The following is a 13,646-nucleotide window of genomic DNA, read 5'->3' on the forward strand; positions in this document are numbered from 1 at the left end:
AAGAGGCTCATTAAGCAACACCTCATCCCTTCTTGATAGTATTGGCTTTTCCTATAGACTCAATGTGATCTTGGATCACTAAAATGTAAAATGAAGAGTCTTGAGCTTTTGAGCTTGAGCCAATCCTTTGTCCTTAGTATTTTGAGGGATCCACTTTCATCATCCATGCCATGCCATTCATTGAGCTTTCCTGAAATAATAGTTTTGGAATAGCATTAGCTCAATGAGCTATATGTTGTTATGAATTACCAAAACCACCTAGGGATAGTTGCACTTTCAATCTCCCCCTTTTTGGTAATTGATGACAACATATAGATCAAAGCTTCGACAAATGATAATAAAATTTAAATAACATCGTCGCTTTGAGAAGTATGTGATAAGCAAGAGCTCCCCCTAAATTTGTGCATAGTTTTAGATTTGCTTTGGGCTACAAATGCACAATGAATTAGGCTCATGGGTTACTCTCCCATGTCACATACATCTTGGTGGAGCGCTCAAAATAATAAACAATGAATACATGCACTCATCACCAAGCATAGTGAGTGATCACATAAGATAGATAGGATAATATCAAGCATGCATAAGTGTAGCTTATTATCAAACACATGATCATCAATGTCTAAGAAGCATAGTATCTCAACCAAAAGCAAACAAAGATTGAAAAACCACCAAATAAAGCAAGAGAGAACAAAAGCAACACTCTCTCTCTCGAAGCCTATGATCTATACATTTTTCTCCCCCTTTGGCAATAAGTTACCAAAAAGTTCATAGAAAATGCAGAGTGCTAGATCGACTCTCAGGCTTGATCTTCTGGTGGTGGTGTCATGATAACTCCAAGGATGAAGGCTTCAGTTGATGTAGAGGGTGCTGGAGTTGATGCTGAAGCTGGTTGCACTGGAGCTGAAGGGGCAGTGGCTGGTGCTGAAGTTGTTGCTCTAGTGTGTGTCACTGGCACTGCAACTGACCTCTGGGCTCTGGGCACTCTGGCAAACACATTGGTGGTAGTCTTACCCTTCCTCTCCTGCATGTCATCCTGCAGCTGCTCCACAACTGACTGAATCTCAGTTACCTTGACATCTAGATCATAGAATTTTTGTTCCATGATTCTTTCCAGGCTCTCCTGGTTTTGAGTTAGGGTGGCCAACCCCTTCTCAATCCTCAGAGATGATGCTATCAAGTAACCAAGCTGCTCCTGTTTGGTTTTCAAGAAATATTCAGATGCCTCCTCTTGAGTTGGCATCTTGGCAGCCTTTTCCCTCTTTGCCTTCTCCTTCTTCTCCTGAGCTTGAACTGATTGTGGATCATCTTCATTCATGACAACCTCATTGTCCTCAAAGTCTGGATAAAGTGGAAAGTGTTCCTTATCCAACTGATATTTTCCTGTGCCCATCTTTGAGTTTATCAATTCTTGAATCTGAGGTGCATATCCACAGCTCCTCTTCTGATATGCTGCAGTCCTCTTGATTGTTTCAATGATCAGGCTCATGACTTTGAATTTTTGTGGCACATCAAATAAATGCAACATATTTATGGCATGCCCTCTGATCATGTTATGGTCACCAGACTTGGGCAACAAAGTGTGCCTCAGAATCCAATTTATAGTAGGCAGCCCTGACAACAGAAAATGGACTGATCCAAAAGTGAAAGTCTCTAGGGCTTTGTCTGGGATCTCCTTGTACATGTGTGCCATGGTATTTTGTCCCATTTTCTTCTTGGCATATACATCCAGATCATCATCATTTTCCTTTGGGGCATTTATCAGTTTTGCCCATTCTTCTACAGTGGATTGGTACCTTGTACCTTCAGACATCCAAACTATTCTTCCATCTGGGTAAAAGTGTGTTGTGGAGTAGAACTGCATGATAAGCTCATCATTCCAGTTGTTGAACTTCTGTCCAACAAAATCTGCAACTCCACTAGCAACAAAGCTGTCTTGCACTCCAGGATAGTGTTGTTCATTTTCCTTGATGAATTTCCAGTCAACCCACCTCATGTCATAGACTATGGGCTTCTTGTCCAACAGAATTGTTTCAAAAGTCCTGTTGTTCCTTTGTATGGAACCTGTAATCAATAGCAGTTCTTCTCCTTGTGGCATATGGATCTGCCATTCTCCACAGTCTCAGCCCTGAATCCTTCCTGATTCTCATGTCCTCAGCCACAGGGCAATTGCGAATTGCGAATTGTGAATCATTAATTTCATTCTTTCCCAAGATTGGGCAACATGCACATGATCAAGTTGTTTAAAATTCATATATCGTTCCTAAGAGAGATGATTTTAGCGGGAGGAAACTACTTAGAGATAAAAGCATCCTTGCACTTGTTCCATGAATCAATACTATTCTTAGGCAAAGACGAAAACCAAACTTTAGCACAATCTCTAAGTGTAAATGGAAATAACTTCAATTTAACAATATCATTATCTGTATCTTTCTTGTTTTGTATCTCCCACAAATCAACAAAGTTGTTTAGATGGGTAGCGGCATCATCACTAGGAAGGCTGGAGAATTGATCTTTCATAACAAGATTAAGCAGAGCAACATTGATTTCACAAGACTCAATATCATTAAGAGGAACAACCAGAGTACTAAGGAAATCATTATTATTGGTATTAGAAAAGTCACACAATTTGGTATTATCTTGCGATCGTGACAAGCAATCCAACACACAAGCAAACAAAAAGGCAACTGAAAGAGAGAGGAGATTGGGAAAGAGAGGGCGAATAAAACGGCAAGGGTGAAGTGGGGGAGAGGAAAACGAGAGGCAAATGCCAAATAATTTAATGCGAGGGAGATGAGTTTGTGATGGGTACTTGGTATGTCTTGACTTGAGCGAAGACCTCCCCGACAACGGCGGCAGAAAGCCTTCTTGCTACATCTTGAGCCTGCGTTGGTTTTCCTTGAAGAGGAAAGGGTGATGCAGCAAAGTAGCGTAAGTATTTCCCTCAGTTTTTGAGAACCAAGGTATCAATCCAGTAGGAGGCTCCTCAAAAGTCCCACGCACCTACGCAAACAAACAAGAACCTCGCAACCAACGCAATAAAGGGGTTGTCAATCCCTTCACGGCCACTTGCGAAAGTGAGATCTGATAGAGATAATACGATAAGATAAATATTTTTGGTATTTTTATGGTATAGATTGGAAAAGTAAAGATACAAACAAAAGTAGATGATAAACTTAGATGATAAAAGATAGACCTCGGGGCCATAGGTTTCACTAGTGGCTTCTCTCAAGAAAGCATAAGTATTACGGTGGGTGAACAAATTACTGTCGAGCACTTGATAGAAAAGTGAATAATTATGAGATTATCTAGGCATGAGCATGTATATAGGCATCACGTCCATGACAAGTAGACCGACTCCTTCCTGCCTCTACTACTATTACTCCAAACATCGACCGCTATCCAGCATGCATCTAGAGTATTAAGTTCATAAAGAATAGAGTAACGCATTAAGAAAGATGACATGATGTAGAGGGATAAACTCATGCAATATGATATAAACCCCATCTTTTTATCCTCGATGGCAACAATACAATACGTGTCTTGCTGCCCCTATTGTCACTGGGAAAGGACACCGCAAGATTGAACCCAAAGCTAAGCACTTCTCCCATTACAAGAAAGATCAATCTAGTAGGCCAAACCAAACTGATAATTCGAAGAGACTTACAAAGATAACTTAATCACACATAAAAGAATTCAGAGGAGATTCAAATATTTCACATAGATAAACTTGATCATAAACCCACAATTCATCGGATCTCGACAAACACACCACAAAAAGAGTTACATCGAGTAGATCTCCAAGAAGATCGAGGAGAACTTTGTATTGAGATTCAAAGAGAGAAAAGAATCCATCTAGCTAATAACTATGGACCCGAAGGTTTGTGGTAAACTACTCACAACTCATCGGAAGGGCCTTGGCGATGATGTAGAGGCCCTCCATGGTCGATTCCCCTACGGCGGAGCACCGACGAAGGCTCCAAGATGGGATCTCGCGGATACAGAAGGTTGCGGCGGTGGAAATAGTTTTTCGTGGTGCCCCTCGATGGTTTTAGGGTATGTGGGTATATATAGGAGGAAGAAGTAGGTTGGTGGACGCTCGAGGGGCCCACGAGGGTGGGGGGGCACGCCCACCTGTAGGGGGCCCGCCGGGCACCCTCGTGGCCACCTCCTCTGTTGCTTGACGTCCACTCCAAGTCCCCTGGATCACGTTTGTTCCAAAAAGATCACTCCCGAAGGTTTCATTCCTTTTGGAATCCGTTTGATATTTCTTTTCTTTGAAACACTGAAATAGGCAAAAAAACAGCAATTTGGGTTGGGCCTCCGGTTAGTAGGTTAGTCCCAAAAATGATATAAAAGTGTTAAGTAAAGCCCATAAACATCCAAAACGGGTAATATAATAGCATGGAACAATCAAAAATTATAGATACCTTGGAGACGTATCAATAGTTCAAAGAGACTTGCAAAGATATCAAATCATGCGTAAAAGAATTCAGAGGAGATTCAAATGATATTCATAGATAAGCTGATCATAAATCCACAATTCATCGGATCTCGGCAAACACACCGCAAAAGAGTATTACATCGAATAGATCTCCAGGAACATCGAGGAGAACATTGTATTGAGAATCAAAGAGAGAGAATAAGCCATCTAGCTACTAGCTATGGACCCGTAGGTCTGTGGTAAACTACTCATGCTTCTATGGTGTTGATGTAGAAGCCCTCCGTGAACGAATCCCCCTCCAGCGGGATGTCGGAAAAGGCCCCTAGATGGGATCTCACGAGTACAGAAGGTTGCGGCGGTGGAAAAGTGGTTTTGTGGCTCCCTTGAAAGGTTTTGGGATATTTGAGAATATATAGGCAGAAGAAATAGGTCGGTGGAGTCACGAGGGGCCCACAAGGGTGGGGGCACGCCCTACCCACTCGGCGCGCCCTCCGACCTTGTGGCCGTCTCGTGGCTTTGCTGACGTGCACTCCAAGCCCTCTGGATGTCTTCTCAAGAAAAATCATCACGAAAGTTTCATTCCGTTTGGTATTCCTTTTCTGCGAAACTCTAAAAGAAGGAAAAAACAGAAACTGGCACTGGGCTCTAGGTTAAAAGGTTAGTCTCAAAAATCATATAAAATAACATATTAATGCATATAAAACATCCAAAACAGATAATATAATAGCATGGAACAATCAAAAATTATAGATACGTTGGAGACGTATCAGGCATTCCCAAGCTTAATTCCTGCTCGTCCTCGAGTAGGTAAATGATAAAAACAGAATTTTTGATGTGGAATGCTACCTAATATATTTATCCATGTAATTCTCTTTATTGTGGCATTAATGTTCAGATCCGTAAGAGTCAAAACAGAAGTTTAATATCTACATAAAAACAATAATACTTCAAGCATACTAACAAAATAATTATGTCTTCTCAAAATAACATGGCCAAAGAAAGCTTATCCCTACAAAATCATATAGTCTGGCTATGCTCCATCTTCATCACACAAAATATTCAAATCATGCACAACCTCGTTGACAAGCCAAGCAATTGTTTCATACTTTTGAAGTTCTCAAAGTTTTTCAACTTTCACGCAATACATGAGCGTGAGCCATGGACATAGTACTATAGGTGGAATAGACGGTGGTTGTGGAGAAGACAAAAATAAGGAGATAGTATCACATCAACTAGGTGTATCAACAGGCTATGGAGATGCCCATCAATAGATATCAGTATGAGTGAGTAGGGATTTCCATGCAACGGATGCACTAGAGCTATAAGTTATGAAAGCTCAAAAAGAAACCAAGTGGGTATGCATCCAACTCGCTTGCTCACGAAGACCTAGGGCAATTTGAGGAAGTCCATCATTGGAATATACAAGCCAAGTTCTATAATGAAAACTCCCACTAGTATATGAAAGTGATATCATAGGAGACTCTCTATCATGAAGATCATGGTGCTACTTTGAAGCACAAGTGTGGTAAAAGAATAGTAACGTTGCCCCTTCTCTCTTTTCTCTCATCTTTTTTATTTGGGCCTTCTCTCATTTTTTTGGCCTCTTTTTTTCGTCTGGATTCACGTCCCGACTTGTGGGGGAATCATAGTCTCCATCATCCTTTGCTCACATGGGACAATGCTCTAATAATGAAGATCATCACACTTTTATTTACTTACAACTCGATACTTAGAACAAAATATGACTCTATGCGAATGCCTCCAACGGTGTACTGGGATGTGCAATGAATCAAGATTCAAGAGTGACATGTAAAAAATGATGAACGGTGGCTTTGCCACAAATACGATATCAACTACATGATCATGCAAAGCAATATGACACTGATGAAGCGTGTCGTGTAAATGGAACGGTGGAAAGTTACATGGATATATATCTTGGAATGGCTATGGAAATTCCATAATAGGTAGGTATGGTGGGTGTTTTGAGGAAGGTATATGGATGGTTTATGGTACCGGCGAAAGTTGCGCGGTACAAGAGAGGCTAGCAATGGTGAAAAGGTGAGAGTGCGTATAATCCATGGACTCAACATTAGTCATAAAGAACTCTCATACTTATTGCAAAAATCTATTAGTTATTGAAACAAAGTACTACACGCATGCTCCTAGGGAGATAGATTGGTAGGAAAAGACCATCGCTCATCCCCGACCGCCACTCATAAGGAAGACAATCAATAAATAAATCATGCTCCGACTTCATACATAATGGTTCACCATACGTGCATGCTACATGACTCACAAATTTTAACACAAGTATTTCTCATATTCACAACTACTCACTAGCATGACTTTAATATCACCATCTTCATATCTCACAACAATCATAAGGAATCAAACTTCTCATAGTATTCAATGCACTTTATATGAAAGTTTTTATTATATCCCTGTTGGATGCCTATCATACTAGGGCTAATTTTACAACCAAAGGAAATTACCATGCTGTTTAGAGAATCTCAAAATAATATTAGTGAAGTGTGAGAGTTTATCAATTTCTATAAAATAAAACTACCGCCGTGCTGTAAAAGATATAAGTGAAGTACTAGAGCAAATTTTCCTAGCTCAAAAGATATAAGTGAAGCACATAGAGTATTCTAATAAATCATGATTCATGCGTGTCTCTCTCAAAAGGTGTGAACAACAAGGATTATTGTGGCAAACTAAAAAGCAAAGACTCAAATCATACAAGACGCTCCAAGCAAAACACATATCATGTGGTGAATAAATATAGCCTCAAGTAAAGTTACCGATAGACGAAGACGAAAGAGGAGATGCCTTCCCGGGGCATCCCAAGCTTAGGCTCTTGATGTCCTTGAATATTACCTTGGGGTGACTTGGTCACCCGCAAGCTTAGGCTCTTGCCACTCCTTATTCCATAGTCCATCAAATCCTTGCCCAAAACTTGAAAACTTCACAACACAAAACTCAACAGAAAATCTCGTAAGCTCCGTTAGTATAAGAAAATAAATCACCACTTTTGGTACTGTTGTGAACTCATTCTTTATTTATATTGGTGTAATATCTACTGTATTTCAACTTTTCCATGGTTCATACCCCTCCCCCCATACTAGCCATAGATTCATGAAAATAAGCAAACAACACACGAAAAACAGAATCTGACAAAAACAGAACAATTTGTAGCAATCTAGATATTTCGAATACTTATGTAACACCAAAAATCCTGAGAAATTAGGAAGTCCTAAGAAATTTGTTTGTTAATCTTCTTCAACAAGAATGAACTTAAAATCATGCTTTTGTGAATTATGAAAATTATTTCCGTGAGTGCAAAAGTTTCTGTTTTTCAGCAAGATCAAATCAACTATTACTGTAAGCCTCGCCTAGGAGCTTCGCCTAGGAGCCTCGCAGTCGTGCTCGGCGCCCACCGCTGGCCACTCCGGCCGCAATGTCCACCTCGGCTCTCCTCGTCGCTGGCCACTCCGGCCTAGGCGACCACTTTCTCCTGCGTTTTCAGTTTCACCCCTCTCGATCAAGATCTCCCTGATTCTTTCATCTTCCCATGGCTCTCCCAAATCTCCAGTTTGATGCAAGGCTCAAATTTGTGGAGAAACTTTGGCAGAAGTTCGGAGCACATGTCAATTACCTGGAAGGTAGGAACCTCAAGGAATTCTTCTTGGTTACAGAATTCTCCAGATCCAAGATCAGGCTTAATGAAGATTCGGTGGGTCTCATCCTACAATCTTGTTTTGGAGGGCATGCATCACGTTTCAAGGTCAAATGCTGCCAGAATTGGACTTTTAAGTTCTCAGTTGCGTCTAAAGAGGTTTGATTATTCATCTTTCATGGACGCAATGTCTCTAATCAGAACTTTAATCTTTCATTCTGGTTATGGGGAGGTGGAGGTCCAGATTATCTTCGCGAATTTGAGCTTTTCTGCCGTGAAAAAGATGAAGAATGGATTCAAGTTTTTAGGAAAAGGAAATCGAAATCCTATGCTCAAGTTGTTCAAACTCCCAGAATTTTCAATCCTGATCGTGCCCGGATCTCAGTTTTTGATCGCCTGCAATGTCCCGCTGATGGATCGCCGACAGTTACCTCTCCAGCTATAGTCACTCCTTCAGCAGCAGTTACTCGGCTTAATGGCCCGGTGAGATCAAGGGCGTGAGTTCAGGGTTTTGATTCAAATGGCAAAGGTATTCTTGGGCCACTTCCAACCTCTGGGTCTGGATCTAAATACTCTTTGGTGTGTGTGAGATGCCTCTTTGCAGGTCACTCTCGTTCGGCCTGTAAGAATCGTATTTGTTGTTGGGCCTGCAAAGGCTGGGGCCATATTGGTGCCAACTACCCAAAAAAATGCCCAGAGTGACGCTTCAAGAGCACAACGCTTCCTTGATAGGCAACAGGCTACACAAATCTCCAATCCGCAGCAAATCCCGCCTTCACTCCGCCCTACCAACCTTAACCTGGGACCACCTGTCATTCCCTTGGCGACGCTTCGAGCTCCAAACTCCTCTGCCTCTCACTCCAATCGAGTCACTTCACCTCCACATCCTCCGCCTCGCCCCAGAACCATAGACCTCGCTGCCATTCGCAGCTCCGTTGCGGCAGCCATGGCAAATTTTCCCTTCGAGCCACCTCCTTTCCTCCCCTCTGGGCAGCGCCCTATTCAAGTTGATGGCAGACTAGCAAGAGTGCGCGTGGTCTGTGGGCACATCCACAGAAAGAACTGTTGGAAATATGCCTTAGAGGCAATAATAAAAGGATTATTATTATATTTCCTTGTTCATGATAATTGTCTTTTATTCATGCTATAATAGTATTATCCGGAAATCGTAATACACGTGTGAATACTTAGACCACAACATGTCCCTAGTGAGCCTCTAGTTGACTAGCGCGTTGATCAACAGATAGTCATGGTTTCCTGACTATGGACATTGGATGTCATTGATAACGAGATCACATCATTAGGAGAATGATGTGATGGACAAGACCCAATCCTAAGCATAGCACAAAGATCGTGTAGTTCGTTTGCTAAAGCTTTTTCAATGTCAAGTATCTTTTCCTTAGACCATGAGATCGTGTAACTCCCGGATACCGTAGGAGTGCTTTGGGTGTACCAAACGTTGCAACGTAACTGGGTGACTATAAAGGTGCACTACAGGTATCTCTGAAAGTGTCTGTTGGGTTGACTCGGATCGAGACTGGGATTTGTCACTCCGTATGACAGAGAGGTATCTCTGGGCCCACTCGGTAATGCATCATCATAATGAGCTCAAAGTGAATAAGTGTCTGGTCACGGGATCATGCATTACCGTACGAGTAAAGTGACTTGCCAGTAACGAGATTGAACGAGGTATTGGGATACCGACGATTGAATCTCGGGCAAGTAACGTACCGATTGACAAAGGGAATTGTATACGGGGTTGCTTAAATCCTCGACATCGTGGTTCATCCGATGAGATCATCGAGGAGCATGTGGGAGCCAACATGGGTATCCAGATCCCGCTGTTGGTTATTGACCGGAGAGCCGTCTCGGTCATGTCTGCATGTCTCCCGAACCCGTAGGGTCTACACACTTAAGGTTAGGTGACGCTAGGGTTGTATGAATATGAGTATGCAGCGAACCGAAAGTTGTTCGGAGTCCCGGATGAGATCCCGGACGTCACGAGGAGTTCAGGAATGGTCCGGAGGTAACGAATTATATATGGGAAGTCGAGTTTCGGCCATCGGGAAAGTTTCGGGGTCCACCGGTATTGTACCGGGACCACCGGAAGGGTCCCAGGGGTCCACCGGGTGGGGCCACCTATCCCGAAGGGCCCCATGGGCTGAAGTGGGAGGGGAACCAGCCCCTAGTGGGCTGGTGCGCCCCCTGGCCCCCCCTCTGCGCCTAGGGTTGGGAACCCTAGGGGAGGGGGCGCCTCCACTTGCCTTGGGGGCATTCCACCCCCCTTGGCCGCCGCCCCCCCTAGAGATCTCATCTCTAGGGACGGCGCCCCCCTGGGGTCCCTATATAAAGAAGGGGGTGGGAGGGCAACCGCACCCAACACCCTGGCGCCTCCCTCCCCTCCTTGCTACACCTCCTCCTCCCGTAGTTGCTTGGCGAAGCCCTGCCGGAGCCCTGCTGCATCCACCACCACGCTGTCGTGCTGCTGGATCTTCATCAACCTCTCCTTCCCCCCTAGCTGGATCAAGAAGGAGGAGACGTCACGCTGACCGTACGTGTGTTGAACGCGGAGGTGCCGTCCGTTCGGCGCTAGGATCTCCGGTGATTTGGATCACGACGAGAACGACTCCCTCAACCCCGTTCTCTTGAACGCTTCCGCACGCGATCTACAAGGGTATGTAGATGCATCTCTCTCTCTCTCGTTGCTAGATGAACTCATAGATTGATCTTGGTGAACGTAGGAAAATTTTTATTTTATGCAACGTTCCCCAACAGTGGCATCATGAGCTAGGTCTATGCGTAGTTCTCTATTGCACGAGTAGAACACAAATCTGTTGTGGGCGTAGATCTTGTCAACTTGCTTGCCACTACTAGTCTTATTTCGCTTCAGCGGTATTGTGAGATGAAGCGGCCCGGACCGACCTTACACGTACGCTTACGTGAGACAGGTTCCACCGACTGACATGCACAAGTTGCATAAGGTGGCTAGCGGGTGTCTGTCTCTCCCACTTTAGTTGGAGCGGATTCGATGAAAAGGGTCCTTATGAAGGGTAAATAGAAGTTGACAAAATCACGTTGTGGTTATTCGTAGGTAAGAAAATGTTCTTGCTAGAACCCAATTACAGCCACATAAAAGATGCAACAACAATTAGAGGACGTCTAACTTGTTTTTGCAGCAATTGCTATGTGATGTGATATGGCCAAAAGTTGTGATGAATGATGAATGATATATTGTGATGTATGAGATCATGTTCTTGTAATAGGAATCACGACTTGCATGTCGATGAGTATGACAACCGGCAGGAGCCATAGGAGTTGTCTTAATTATTGTATGACCTGCGTGTCAATGATTTAACGCCATGTAATTACTTTACTTTATTGCTAAACCGTTAGCCATAGTAGTAGAAGTAATAGTTGGCGAGCAACTTGATGGAGACACGATGATGGAGATCATGGTGTCATGCCGGTGACGAGGATGATCATGGAGCCCCGAAGATGGAGATCAAAGGAGCTATATGATATTGTCCATATCATGTCACTACTATATAATTGCATGTGATGTTTATTATGATTTATGCATCTTGTTTACTTAGAACGGCGGTAGTAAATAAGATGATCCCTTATAATAATTTCAAGAAAGTGTTCCCCCTAACTGTGCGCCGTTGCTAAAGTTCGTCGTTTCGAAGCACCACGTGATGATCGGGTGTGATAGATTCTTACGTTCACATACAACGGGTGTAAGATAGTTTTACACATGCAAAAACACTTAGGGTTAACTTGACGAGCCTAGCATGTACAGACATGGCCTCGGAACACTATGTAGGACCTTGAAGTAAGTCTAGAGGGGGGGTGATTAGACTACTTGACCAATTAAAAACTTAACCTTTTCCCAATTTTAGAGTTTGGCAGATTTTAGCTATCTTAGGACAAGTCAAGCAATCATCACACAATTCAAGCAAGCATGCAAAGAGTATATAGGCAGCGGAAATTAAAGCATGCAACTTGCAAGAAAGTAAAGGGAAGGGTTTGGAGGATTCAAACGCAATTGGAGACACGGATGTTTTTGGCGTGGTTCCGATAGGTGGTGCTATCGTACATCCACGTTGATGGAGACTTCAACCCACGAAGGGTAACGGCTACGCGAGTCCACGGAGGGCTCCACCCACGAAGGGTCCACGAAGTAGCAACCTTGTCTATCCCACCATGGCCGTCGCCCACGAAGGACTTGCCTCACTAGCGGTAGATCTTCACGAAGTAGGCAATCTCCTTGCCCTTACAAACTCCTTGGTTCAACTCCACAATCTTGTCGGAGGCTCCCAAGTGACACCTAGCCAATCTAGGAGACACCACTCTCCAAGAAGTAACAAATGGTGCGTTGATGATGAACTCCTTGCTCTTGTGCTTCAGATGATAGTCTCCCCAACACTCAACTCTCTCTCATAGGATTTGGATCTGGTGGAAAGAGGGTTTGAGTGGAAAGCAACTTGGGGAAGGCTAGAGATCAAGATTCATATGGTAGGAATGGAATATCTTGGCCCCAACACATGAGTAGGTGGTTCTCTCTCAGAAATGGTAAGTTGGAAGTGTAGGTTCAGTCTGATGGCTCTCTCCATGAATGAAGAGGAGGTGGAGGGGTATATATAGCCTCCACACAAAATCTAACCGTTACACACAATTTACCAAACTCGGTGGGACCGAATCTTTAAACTCGGTTGGACCGATTTAGTAAACCTAGTGACCGTTAGTGATTTTTGGTGGGACTGACATGCATCTCGGTGAGGCCGATTCGGTTAGGGTTAGGGCATAACGTAATCTCGGTGAGACCGATTACACAAACTCGGTGAGATCGATTTGGTAATAAGCTTTCCAGAGAGTTGGTCAGGTAAACTCGGTGAGACCGAAATGTTACAAAAAAAGGAAACAGAGAGTTTACATTGCAATCTCGGTGGGATCGATCGCTCACTTTGGTTAGACCGAAACGTTACTAAGGGAAACAGAGAGATTGCAACCCCATCTCGGTGAGACCGAGATCCCTATCGGTAAGACCGATTTGCTTAGGGTTTGTGGCGGTGGCTATGACTTTTGGAATCGGTGGCGTCGGTTAGAAAGAATCGGTGTGACCGATTTTGGCTTTAGGTTTAGATCATTTGTGGATGTGGGAAAGTAGTTGAGGGTTTTGGAGCATATCACTAAGCACATGAAGCAAGAGGCTCATTAAGCAACACCTCATCCCTTCTTGATAGTATTGGCTTTTCCTATAGACTCAATGTGATCTTGGATCACTAAAATGTAAAATGAAGAGTCTTGAGCTTTTGAGTTTGAGCCAATCCTTTGTCCTTAGTATTTTGAGGGATCCACTTTCATCATCCATGCCATGCCATTCATTGAGCTTTCCTGAAATAATAGTCTTGGAATAGCATTAGCTCAATGAGCTATATGTTGTTATGAATTACCAAAACCACCTAGGGATAGTTGCACTTTCACACAGAGACCGAAAGGTCTAAACATGAGTCATATGGAAGATACGAT

The sequence above is a fragment of the Triticum aestivum genome, chromosome 5B (assembly GCF_018294505.1).
Source record: "Triticum aestivum cultivar Chinese Spring chromosome 5B, IWGSC CS RefSeq v2.1, whole genome shotgun sequence".
Taxonomy (NCBI): Eukaryota; Viridiplantae; Streptophyta; class Magnoliopsida; order Poales; family Poaceae; genus Triticum; species Triticum aestivum.